The following is a 13287-nucleotide window of genomic DNA, read 5'->3' as shown; positions in this document are numbered from 1 at the left end:
CCCCCCCCCCCCCCCCCCCCCCCCGTTAAAAGTAGAGTCTGGCTAACCAGCTTGCCCACGTGCTGGGATTTACATTTATTACTTGGGGATTCATTTAAGATGTCTCTGTTTTTCCTGACCAAAACATCAAGATACTCCCATAGGGTTGTTATGAGTAGTGAGTGAGTTAATACATGTAAAGTGATTTCCATGTTTTGAGCTAGGATTAAAAGTAGATGGGGCGGGGAAGATGACACTTCCCTGGCAAGCGCAAGGGCCTGAGTTCAATCCCTGGTTCTGCCAAAAAAAAAGAAAAAAAAAAAAAAAAAAAAAAATGGAGTAACTCTCAATGGTAAGATTTCTGGAATTTTTTAAGTGCTCCTTATTTTCATAGCATTCTACCATGAACAAGAAGAAGAGGATGAAAACACACAATCCAATTTTACAACCCTACTTCATGAAGTGTATTATTCTTTTTTTTCCATAATTTTGAGAAACAAATAGCAATGAGACAGTTTCAAACCAGATTGGTAGAACAGTTTCAGTAATTTAACACATTGCATACATTCTTCCTAGTAGTTAATTGCTGTGCTAGATGCGGACATGATATCCTATTTACAAACACCATTAGAACAAATCCCTCTATTCATTAAGAGAATGCAACTATATATCTATCCTAACCACTTTGAATACACAGATAAAAAATGGACATTCATCTGTATACCCTTTTTTTGGTTAAGTTTTGTTATTTGAATATTATAGGTGTGTAAACTCAGCAAAATATTCTGAAAGAGTCCAGTAGCCCATAATAGTATTGGGTCTTCCACTTGACTGGCAATGTCAGAAATTTTTGACCTGAGTCCCCTACAGCTCAACATAACAGTATGGCTTTACTTCTTATATTTCGTTTTTATACTTTTCTGCTGGATGGTTAAGACCAAGGTAAAGCAGGACCTATGCAACAAGAGTTGTAGCTTTGGGGTCTGATAAGGTCAGTCAAATCCCCCAGGATTTATCCTGAGATCCTGTACCTCAGATTGTAGAACCTTCGTCAGTGTCAGTCATGTGGATGAGTCACGGCCATTGCTTGGCCAATGTGCTCTCTGTGAAAGCCTGAGAGAATGTTTTCTCTCCATGTGACTCTCCTTAGGCACACTCTACATCATCAATCACTTTCCTCTTTGGAGCTATAATCTCATTGATCAGAAAATTTGGGACACTACCGAGTTACATGATGTTACAGTACAGGTTCTCCTATGTCCTGAGTCTTAAGTGACCTTGGAAGGCTAGGGCCAAAATGTTGGCTTTCCTTGCGGCCCTCCTTTTTCTCTAATTTTGGTCTGCAAACTTAGGTTGTTAACCATCCAGAAGACAAGCTTACTGTTATTACCATACAACTTACTTCATGAAGTGTATTGTTTGAATTAAATGTTCTTATAATGGACAGCTGAGAAATGATATGCTCAGGATGGTGATTCATGATTTTCCCATCAGTGCTGTATTTCCTACTTCCACATAGTAGGGGTGTGCTGGGGATTGAACCCAGGACCTCAGGCCTAAGCATTCATACATACATTGCTCTACACCCCAGCCTTTATTTATTTATTTATTTGAGACAGGGTTTTGCTAAGTCACTTACTGACTTAATTGACTGGCCTTGAACATGTGATCCTTCTGCTGCAACTTCCAAGAGTGTTGGGATTTCAGGTGTGCACTGCCATACCTGGCTACCTTACAGTCTTTTTTTTTTTTTTTTAAGAGCAGTATTTATTTTTTGGGGGAAAGAAAGCTTCTGGCTGAGAGAAGGACGGAAGGGGACCTGGGTGAGTTGCCAAAGAACCTGCTTTTTCTAGGGATGTAAAGGTATCCTAGGTGGCTGTGGTGCCTGTCTCCCCATTGATCACTAGTTTTTTTTGAGACAGGCTCTTAATTTGTAGCCCAGGCTGGCCTCAAACTCTGGCAGTCCTCCTTTCTTAGCCTCCCAGTTGCTGGGATTACAGGCGTGCAACACCAAGTCTGGCTCTTAGAAGTCATTTTTAAGAGCATTTTTTTTTTCATAGCAATGAACATTATATTTGCTAGATGTGTTACAACCAATTAAGTTGTTGCTCTTTAAAATATATTATTTTTAAAATAAGAATGCCCAAAGAAAACTGAAAATTCTTTAGGGAAGGAATCAGAGGTATCTACCACAGAATATCAACAGACAAAACCTGCCTTCCAAGGAAAGCTGTGCTATAGGACAGTGTTCAGTCTGTAGTACCACAATCGGCAGTCAGTAAATAACTCAAGGCTGTTCAGTCCTGGCTGCTTGTGCTGGAACATTTTGAACACTTTTCAGTTCTGTGTGAGTGTTTATATTTAGCCAAACTTATACCTTCTTTCCTCTCCCCTTCTCTCTCGATCCTCTTTTCTCTCTCCATTTTCTCCTCCCCTCTCCCCTCTCCCTTCTCTCTCTTCCTAGGTAATGATTGAACCCAGGTTCTTTGCAGTGAAGTACATCAATTCCACTCACCTTTTAAAAAAAAAAAAAAATCTAGGAAAAAAATTTTTTTAAAAAATCTAGGGGGCTGGAGAGATGGCTTAGTAGAATAAGCACTTGCCTGGCAAGCACAAGGGCCTGAGTTCAATCCCTGGTTCTGCCAAAAAATAAATAAATAAATAAATAAAAATCTAATTGTTGAAGACAGTCTTGCTAAGTTGCCCAGACTGGGCTTAGAGTTATGATCTTCCTACCTCAGCTTTCCATAATGCTGTTATGATAGGCATGTGCCACCACACCTGGCTGCTGCTTTTATATTATGCCTTCACAATATAGTATGTCGGCCAATGTGATATATTTTACATACATACATTAACTGAAGAACCAGAGGGGAAACTTGGAAAAATTATACTAAGATTTTGCCTATTACAGTTTGTCCAGAGGAGGACCAGAGAGATGGCTCAGTAGAATAAGCACTTGCCTGGCAAACACAAGGGCCTGAGTTCAATCCCCGGTTCCGCCAAAAAAACCAAAAAAGTTTGTCCAGAGGATCTGTCTTATTTAATTATTTATAAAATGCTGTAGTCCAAGAGCATATTTAATCCAATTTATATGTACTTACATTACTATAATTTTATATCAGCCCATTGCAAAGCACTAGTTATATGATTGAGAAAGAACTTCACAAACTATTTCAAAAGTGAGGTTTTTCTGAGTAAAAGCTATGTAGCGTAGAATAATAAGTCCACAGCCAAAATGCACCCACTCATTTCTGTCCATTTAAAAGGAGGAAGAATAGATCAAGGGTGCATTTTAGCTCCATTACCCACTGGTTTGAGAAAAGCACTTAGCATCTGGTCTGGAGCTGTAGCACAGTGCTAATGGCCTCTCCCTGCAAAGGCAGTTCGAAGAATTTAGGGGCAGAGCAAGTGACAGTTTGTTTCATAGATTGGGGTAGTAATTCTTTTTTATTTTTTAATCTTTTATTTATTATTTATTTACTTAATTGGTACAAGGTCTTGCTATGCAACTCAGAGTCATAGTGATCCTCCTGTGTCAGCCTCCCTAGCACTGGGATTATAGGTGTGCCGCAGCCACCATGCCTGATTTTGGTAGCTGGCTCAGTGCACCCAGGGTTCCAGGGCCGGCATAGGAACCCTGGTACTGGGGCTTGAACCCAGGTCCTTGTGCTTGCCAGACAGGTGCTTAGGGCACCAGCCCCTCGAGGTAGTAATTCTGTGCAGGGTTTGTGGTGTGCATCTGGAAGCTGGGCATGTCGAGGCGCTGAGCCTGGGTGAACCCAGCGCAGGCCTGTAGTGCCTGTGCTGCTGCCCTGGGATTGGGTCTTGGCATTCTGCTCCTGGGCCCTCTTAAGGGGTGCCTTTCTCCTCAGCTTGCTCCAGACCTGGAAGCTCTGGGCTAGTGGAGAGCCTAAGTGAGGCTGTGGGCAGGTGTTCATGGAGCTGATTTGCAGCCTCTCGCTGCGCTTGGCCATAGAGATGACACCATTCTGGCTCCCAGGAGATGGCTCCTCACCCTCTACAGGAGAAATGCCAGCCAGGCCAGCTCATTGGCTCTGAGGAAAGCTTCCTTGAAAGCAGTGCCCACATTTTGCAGAGGCCAGGCGGTGTGCCCGAGTGCCAGAAATCTCCTTCCCAGAAAATCTTGTTACATGTCCTAGCCTGGAAGTAAAGCCTATGACAGGAATGTTGTGCTGGGAATGCTGCTTCTGCAGAGGCCGTCTCTTAGGAAACCAGATAGCTTGTCATTTTTCATTTTCTTGCTTGAAAAATCTATCTGTATTAATCACAGAGAGTCCTGATGTTCACTCAGAGAAATCTTGTAACAAACATTTTTAACTTCCAAAGTAAGATCTTTCTGTTTTTGGTTTTTGAGATGGGGTCTCACTATGTAGCTCAAGGCCGGCCAGCCTTGAACTCACTATGTAACTCCAGGTTGTCTTCAGACTCACAGAAGATCCTCCTGCCTTAGTCTCCCAAATGCTGGAATTAGGGGTGTGTGCCACTCACCCAGCTCATGATCTTTTTCTTTTAAAATGAAAACAAATAAGCAGCCTTGGTCTTTTGGAGATAAACTTACTAGCCTTCTCAGATACTCTTCTCATTGCTGGGACAAATGCCTGACACCCAAAATGAAGGACGGAAAGGTTTATTTAGCTCACAGTTACTGAAGGTTTCAGTGCATACTTAGCTGGCTCTAAGGCAGAGCAGCACATGACAGAGGGCAACCTTTTGTGGTGGTGGCAAAGAGCAAGCGGGAAATGGAGGAGTAGCAGCAGCATTGGCAGCAGAGAGGGCAACTCTGGCTCGCTTAGGTTGCATTCAGGCTAGGCCCCAGGCTGGGTGCGGTCCTCACACCCGTAATCCCAGCAGCACTCACACCCATAATCCCAGTGGATCATGAGTTAGTCACAAACTAGAAATCTGCCCCATGACTGCATGAGGCTTTTGGGGGACAACTAGACACAAACTATAACAATCCTGAAACTAGTTTGGAGCCTTTCAAAGGGCTAGCACAAAAATGTGGCCAAGTGTGGTGGACTTTGCTACTTAGAGAATGGAGACTTGCAAAGAAATTGCCCCCAAATTCTTCCAGGATCAATTTTCTTGGCATCAATTGTACCAGCCTAGGAGCATACTTTTTTCTCTTGATAACAGTTGTTTAAAAAAAAAAAAAGAAAGAAAGAAAAAAGATTGCCAGCAGTAAGGACCGGGGAGATGGCGCAGTGGAATAAGCGCTTCCCTGGCAAGTGCTAGGGCCTGAGTTCAATCCCTGGTTCTGCAAAAAAAAAAAAAAAAAAAAAAGATAACAGTTGTGATTTAAATGTTTTTCCTATTCAGCAATGGGGAAGAGGCAACTTCACTGTGAAACATAGACACTGGAGAATAGTTGGACCATTAAGCTTTGTGGCTATTGGGGCTGGGAAACATGGCACGAATTGTGAGGCATTCTTCAGGTTATTACTGCAGGATGTATGCACAGTATGGATCAGTGAGGACGGAACCCAGAGCCTTGTGTGTGCGCATACTGCAGCTGAGCTTCACCTTCAACCCCTTCATACATATTTTTATATGTGTTTTAGTTATAGGGATTTGTGTATGTGTTTTACTTATAGGGATCCTCAGAGGTAAATGGGGCTGCATTTACCCTACAGTTGGCCATGCTCCAGAAGGAGGAGTAAGATCAGGATGGACACAGGGCATAGGTGAATATGACTCCTCGCTCCTGTAGATAGGCTTTTGTATTTTGTTATCTGTTAAACAGTACAAACTTCATAGGGCAAAACAGGAATGTTAACTATTGGCTATTCTTATATTAATGACATTGAATTTTATTTTACTTTTTTTTTGTGTGTGTGTGGAACCGTGGATTGAACTCAGGCCCTTGTGCTTGCCAGCCAAGCGCTTACTCTATTGAGCCATCTCCCCGGCCCCTACATTGAATTTTAGAACTAAAGGAATTTTTTTTTTTGAAAGTTAGTTTAATCTCACAAGTTTCAAAAGATGAAAACTAAAAAGTGCATTTTCTTTGCCTTTTCTTTCGAGCTTTATTTTCTTCTAGAGGTTGTCCTTCTGGACTCTTGGGGTTATAATGAATAATGGAAATGAAAGCAAGAATACCAAGAGATATTTTGAAATAGAAATCTTTTCTTTTTTTTTTTTAATTTTTTAATTTTTATTTATGTGTGTGTGTGTGTGTGGCCAGCCCAGCCCACCAGGGGGCGGGGCCGGCTGGCATGTGGTGCCGGGGGATTGAACCGTGGTCCCTGTGCTTAGCTTGCTCTAAGTAGGTACTTTAGACCACCAAGCCATCTCACCAGCCCCTAGAAATCTTTTCTTAAAAACATGGTAATTATTGACAGGATTTTAAAAATGAGTGAATTAAGCTGAATGTCCTACTTTGTGCCCCCCTCCCAGTGCATCCTGGCTGGGAAAGAAATGGCAGTGCTTCAGGAAGCAGCACAGAGATGTCAGAAGAGTGTGTCAAACAAAGGAGGTGAAGTGCTGACAGGTCTCAGATAAGCAAAAGGCTGAGCGGAGGAAGCAGGTGGACTGAGAGGCCCTAGGAGGATACTAAGACCTATCAGGAGGATTTTAGGATGCTCTTGTTAGCCTGTGTGTACTAGAAGAAAAGGAGTGCTTCTCACTTGCTCTGTAGCCAGTGCTCCTGAGGTTCATCTGTATGTTTTACAACTTCAGTCTGTGCTGCCCTGGTGGAGGGGACGGAAAGGCAGGCGAGATGCATTTGTCTTGCTTGGCTCACTGTTGCCACCTTTTACTTTGAGCTCTGTTTGTTGGCCTACACCAGGTGGTTAATGGCTACTGGCTAGTGAGCTTAAAATAAGTGCTTAGAGCTTTTTTTTTTTCTCCTGAGACAGTCTAGTTATGTAGTTCAGGCTGGCCTTGAACTCTGACAGTACTATACGTGGCCCAGGCTGGCTTCAAACTCTTCATTCTCCTGAATGCTGAGACTACAGGCACCTGTCACCATGTCTGAGTAGAAGAAAACACAAAATGAGAAATTGTCAACTTTCTTCCTAAAAGTTGAGCGCATGCATTTGTTTTTGCAAATAGCATTTGCCTTATTAAAACAGACATGTTCAAGGAAAGTGAATTGATAGGACAAATGTTAGTCAGCTGATCAGATTCTGAGCTAGACAGACTTTGTACCTGGGCATATGAGTGACTATCCTAGAACCTTTTGACCTTTTGCCATCAAGTAATTCTGAAAAGGCTGACAGAGCCAGTAATAAGTAACGGAAAGAGTACTGTGTCCTTGCCCTCGGTTGTCAAGATGCATACAAATCAGGTGGGTGAGGAGCCCAACCAGTTCAGGCAGGATAGCCTGTGAGTTGTCAGATCATCCTGGGACGAAGAAATGGGTCCCAAAGGGTTGCTAGACTTGACTTTTCCTCTAGAATTCACTATTGTTTTAGGAACTTAGAACATGAAGGAAGTGGCCCAGATACTCTCCGTTTGACTACTTTCTAGCAGGGACATAAGGACAGTTACTTAACTTCCCTGACCCTGTTTCCTCATTTGGGAATAGGGGAATAGGATTTTTTACAGAACTCTTGGAAAATGTTAAGTCCAAGAGGAGATTAAAATGGGATGATGTCTAGCCTGAGTAGGAACTTAATATGAGCCAGTTACTATTTCAGCCAGAATTTAGCTGTTTAATAGTTTTTTTCTTTTTTCTCCTTCTTTTGTTTTTCTTTTTTCTTTCTTTCTTTCTTTCTTTCTTTCTTTTTTTTTTTTTTTTTTTTTTTTTTTTTTTTTCTTTTTTTTGTATGTGGGGAACTGGGAGGAGGGGGGTAGTACTGAGGATTGAACCCAGGGACTTTAACATCCAAAGCCTGGGGCCAGGGAGATAGCTCAGTAGGGTCCTGAGTTCAATCACTGGTTAAAGCCTGTAAAAATTCAAGTCTTGCTGGGGTTGTACTTAAAATCCTTCTACCTGAGCCTCCTGGACTGCTGGGATTACAGGCCTGTGGCAACACACCCAGTTTAGAATAATGATTCTTTATATTTGTAATTTGGGAACAAGAATGGTTTATTCAAGCCAAGAGCTTGATGATAAAAGGAGCTGTTTGTCAGACACTATCAGTCCTCCAAGTGCTTATAATTGGCTAGATTCTGGGTGCGAGGGCACCAGGTCACAACTTCTGGAGCCTTCAACCATCTGTTTACTTAAAAAAAAAAAAAAAAAAAAGCAAAAAACACTGCTGTGAAGTTCATTTAAGTCAGACTTCAACAAAACGAGCGTAATCCCAGACTTTTACACGCAGAGAAAGAATCCTGTGCTGGAAGAATGCGCGCAAAGAGGACGGGAATGTGGTAGACGTGAATGTTGGTGACCCGCGGAGGATGGAGCCCCAGGGGGCACGCAGACTATTTTGTATGTCCCCCACCCGCTCCAGCTCCAGCTCGTGACAGCTCAGCTTGTGGCGGCAGTATGCGTGTTTTCTCCTTTGAGTCAGTGAGGCACGAGACAAGTAAATGCCCATCCTGAAGCTTGTTCTGCTGCTTGGCTGTAGAGGATTTGCTGGGTTGTGGCGATTAACTTTGAACATTTACATATATCCAGCCTCCTCTCCTGCTGAAAAGGCTCGGTCTTGTCTCTGCACCTTCCTGGAGGTGATTTCTTTGCAGGGGCAGGGACGGGGCAGGAGTGGGGAAAGGAAAGGAAGGAGGCCGCTGGCCGGGCGCCCGCGGGAGGAAGCGCGGGTTGCACGGATGGAGGTGCCTGTCTGGGCGCGCGGAGCCGGGCAGCGGCCGGGGCGGAAGGGCCGAGCGGGAGGGACCGCGGTGGGGACCCGAGGTGGCCGGCAGGGGAGGCCGGCGAGGCGGGAGGGGGGGCGGGCAGCCGCCCGCCCCGGGACCTCGGGATCGCGGGATCTCGGCCCCGCGTGCGCCGCCGCCGCCACCGCACACCCACCGACCGTTCTCCTCTCTCTCCCCTGTGCTTTCAAACAGGAAGTGCACGGCTGTCCGTAACGCGCCGCCGGCTCCCAGGATGGAAGAGTGAAGTCTCGCGCGCCGCGGTCCCAGCCTCCGGAGCCCGCCCAAAGCCAGAGTCCCCGAGCACCCTGAGGGAGCAGGGTGGCCGCCGGGTCCAGGTGCGCGCGTGGTGCGGACGCGGGGGGCGCTGCGGCCCGGGCTGTGGCGGGGCTCGCCAGGGTGTCCTGGGTTCCCCGGCGAACTCTGTGCCTGCCGCCCAGGTGTGCCAGGCGTGGGCAGGAAGCCTTGGGCGGCGGTGGCGTGGCTCGCCCAGGAGTCCCCTGCTGGCCCCACCACCCTGTGTGCTACCCCTCTCTGCTGCCCCAGCCGCTGCTCTTTGTTCCTCTCCGGCTGGGGTTGCCCACGTAACTGTTCTGGGAGGCCTGAAACAACTGGGCGTTGTTGAGGATGGTGTGAGGGTGACATGGGGACGTGGGTGAGGAAGAAAGTGATACGTGGGTGGGTGGGTGACCTGGAAGGTGGAGAAAGAGTCGTGCCATCTCGTGTTTAAAGCTGAGGGTACCATTTCCATTCTATTTCGGAAGAGCCAGGCCATCCCAAACTCAGGGACTAGTGATGCAGACATAAAGACTATGCCGGAAAGGTAGGGACCAGAAATGAGGGACAGCAGTGAGTTCTGAGGTGTTCAGTCTGGTTTCTGGCTTGTTAACTGCGCTGTGGTTTCCCCCCCGTGCTGAGACAGACGGTGCTTTAAAAGTATGAACCAGACGTCTTTATTTATTAAATTCTATCTGTCAGCAAAGTAAAATTGAAAATGACTTTTCTCAACTTCACCAGGTAAGAGTGTGAATTCATATTCCTCCCTTGCTCCCACTCCGTGGTCACAGGCGAGGGAAGCTCTAGGACAAGGGTGGCTGGGGCTGCAGACCTTGCTTTTCAATCCTCTGCTGCTCTCTTTTCTCCAGACAGTTTCTCCCCCCGGGAATGCCTTTTTTGCCTTCCATTCCATAGTACTTAGGGGAAAAAATGTTATTGTTGGGCAGGGACAGTAAGGGAAGGGGGAAAGTTTGAAGATCAATTTGACGACCTGGTAAATGTTGAATAATATGACAGTCAGTAGTGTCTTCTGTTTTGGAAGAAGTAATGTGAGCAAGTTATGTGCACAGAGGAACGTGTATAACAACAATACTTCATATACTGTGCTAATGTCCTTCATTTAATTGAAATGTCATGATGGTGATGGTGACTATTTTAATGCTGAAAAATTTGCAATAAATGTAATTACTGCATAATTCTGCTTTGAGAGGAACATCTTTAGTACTGAGGTAAGCTGGTACTAGTACCGGAGTTCCTTTTCTCCTCAGGAACAACAGCATGGAAGTAATTTGAATTGTAAAATCCTGTTGTTTAGACAGTCCTTAGAACCGTAGTCTTTTTTTAAAAAATGTAGCTACTTTGACCATCATGGTAACACTACTAATCGACATATTTATATTAGAAAATAAGTAGGCAAGACATAGTAAAAGAACTAAACAATTTATTTTTTCCTTGCTAGGTAAGTAAATATGTATTTAAGTTTGAATTTAATTGTGAGGTGTCTGTTTCCGCCTCCTGAAAAATACATCACAAGATGAAAAGTGCAAAGTCTTTGAGAGAGCTCCCCCATAGAACTGCAGGCCTTACTGTTAGGCAAACACTCTACCACTGAGCTGAACTACCCCAAGGATAGTCTTAAAGACCAGTAGAGTCAGTGTCTTCCTTTATTATACCAGGTGTAGTCCTAGCCCTCTGGTCTAACTTACTAAGGACTTCCTTCAGCATCTGCACTCTGCTGTGGGGTACAACTACAACAGGTTTCTGTGTTCCATCTAAAATCTGTCCTCTACTTAGATACAGTATCTACTCCCATCTTAGTGGAATTTAACACAATAATAATAGTACTGGCTTTTAGATTATTTTTCTCTATACAGTGTTTTCTATGTATAGTGTATATATATTTTTGTGTCTTCTTTAAAGTTAGTAGCTTCTTTGAGCAGTGTAGTGAAATAGCAATCATTTACTCAGTTTCTGGAGAGTGAAAACTAAGGCTGGCAAGGTGTCGTGGCGCAGCTGCTAAGCAGGCTGCTGGGACTTGCACATGTCTGTGGATCTGTAGCCTAGGCTCCTTTGTGGCCTGGAAAGCTGCTCCCTGAGAAGATGCCAGTGCTGATTCACATGGCCTGTGCCTCAGTTCCAGGAGCACTGACAGACAAGTTTGTACTTTCCTGGCTCCAGGTCCTTTCCTGCTCCTCTCCCCTCAGGCTTGGCCCACAGTTCAGGGTTTTGTTTGTTTTGTTTTCTGTGTTTAAAATTTATACTTCCCTCTGTGTCTGTGATTGAATTTAGCTGTATTTGAGTCAGTGTATTTTGTGTTCTGCTGCCACAGCTCAGTGGTGAAATATTTTGTCAGGTCTTAATGAGCAAGTCACCTTTTGAGGGGTCTCATTAGGACAGTGTTGTAGAATTCATAGAAACATGCCTGCTTTCTCTCAGGATGGTCTATATCCCAGATAATAAATTAATAAATGGTATCTATGGCTCACCCTATAACGCAGCACTATTGCCATCATACACACCTACTTCCTCCCGCTGGCTTGGGATAATCCATCAAGAAATTCACATCATTGCAAAGCTTGGCCAAACTCATGTAAGTTTCAGTTACATAGTAAATATTTTTATAATACTATTTACAGGCCGGGGAGATGGCTCAGTAGAATAAGCGCTTCCCTGGCAAGCTCAAGGGCCTGAGTTCAGTCCCTGGTTCCGGGGGAAAAAAAAAAACCCAACTATTTAGTATTTTAATATTTCCTAGCTAGAAATAGGTTTATTGTCTTACTTAAAAGTGCTTTAGGTTAAGACTATTTAGCAGAACTTTTGATGTTGTGTTTAGAAGAATATAAATTAAAATCTGGACTCTATTTTCATAGGGAAATGCTGGATAAGCCCTTAATTTTTCTCTCTAATTTAATGGTCTGTAACTCCCTTTTTTTTGTATTTAGTACAGGGTCTACAGGTTCTCACTACATAAATCAGACTTATAGTGATTATCCTATCTTCAGCCTCCCAAGAGCTGGGATTACAGGGGCCCACTACCAGGTCCAGTCTCAATCGCTGTCTCAGCACACCCCAAGGGCGGCACACCCCAGGGGTGGGGCTGGCTTGCTTAGGGTCAAACCCAGCCTCTAAGCTCTGTCTAAGCAGTATAACTCCCTTTGTATAACATTGTATCCAGACGTCAGGGGAGGAGAAAATAAAAAAGGGGGAAAAGGGTAAAGTGGATGTCATTTCTTTTCTAAGGGAGGGGGTCAAATGATACATGTATGTGTCCTTAGTGTGCGATGCACGGCTGTTTGTGTCTGTCCCAGTGTTTTGCCCTGACTTGTGAAGCAGCCATGTGTCTCATAACAGAGGCTCCCGATGAAAGGGGAACTAGCTTTGATGTTAAATGCCAAGGAAAAGCTAATAACTGAGAAAAAACTGAGAAGGGAAATAAATGCAAGGTTATTTCAAACCTTTTCTTTTTCCTTCACTTATAAAGTAAAAATTACTGTATTATAAACTGGAACACAGTGGTTCTCAAGGACCCTAAAAAGTTGTACTGTACCTTTTTTTTTTTAAGAGGGAGAGTACTGACGATTGAACCCAAAGGCTGGCACATGTTTTGGCAGCTATGCTACCACTGAGCTGTAGCTCTAGCCCTTTTTATTTTTTATTATGAGATAGGGTCCTTTTTTTTTTTTAATGTATTCAGTAAAGGGACTCACTTTGCAGCGTGGACTCATAGTGGTCCTCCTGTTCTCAGCCTCCCCAGTGCTGGGATTACAGGGGTGCGCCCAGGCATGTGCCACCATGCCCAGTTTTGGTGGCTGGCTCAGGGTGTGGGGGTCATGGCATGTGGTGCCTAGAATCGAACCCTGTCCCTGTGCTTAGTCTGCTGAGCTGTCTTGCAGGCCCTAGACAGGGTCTTTTAAGTTGCCCAGGTTGGCCTTGAACTCAGTCCTACTGTTTGAGGCTCCCAACTAGCTGGGATTACAGGCATTTATCACCAGCCACACCTGACTAGAGTTTTGTTTTTTGTCTCTGATGAGTGCAAATATTTTTGTGACAAAGTTACTTAGTATCCTCAACTGGATATCTGTTAATGACCTATATCTTCTATATTTGTAAAGTAGTAGTATATCTCTGTATGACAGGGATTCAATCTTCAGACCTCTCAGTATCCCAAGGTAGATAGTAGACAGGTGGCAAATTAGGGCCAAAGTAAAACAGTTGTCCCAGATTTAAAATGATAAAATGGTGAACAAT

General features: G+C 44.2%; 1 protein-coding gene across 4 annotated transcripts in view; it reads left to right on the top strand.

The window, feature by feature from the left end:
- Positions 1-13287, top strand: part of Lrrc8d (leucine rich repeat containing 8 VRAC subunit D) — a 125056-nt gene that overhangs the window by 17148 nt on the left and 94621 nt on the right. For 2 of the 4 annotated variants that reach the window (XM_004635742.3, XM_023720312.1), the window contains exon 2: positions 8959-9101. The gene's annotated coding sequence lies outside the window, so the exon portion shown is untranslated. Of the gene's footprint in view, positions 1-8598; positions 8620-8650; positions 8725-8958; positions 9102-13287 lie in introns of those variants that run through there. The other 2 variants (XM_023720314.1, XM_023720313.1) reach the window with 2 other exon arrangements.

This window comes from Octodon degus, unplaced genomic scaffold (assembly GCF_000260255.1).
Source record: "Octodon degus isolate 3935 unplaced genomic scaffold, OctDeg1.0 scaffold00074, whole genome shotgun sequence".
NCBI lineage: Eukaryota > Metazoa > Chordata > Mammalia > Rodentia > Octodontidae > Octodon > Octodon degus.
The sequence above is the reverse complement of the archived record's forward strand: the minus strand, read 5'-3'. Positions and strand labels throughout refer to the sequence as shown.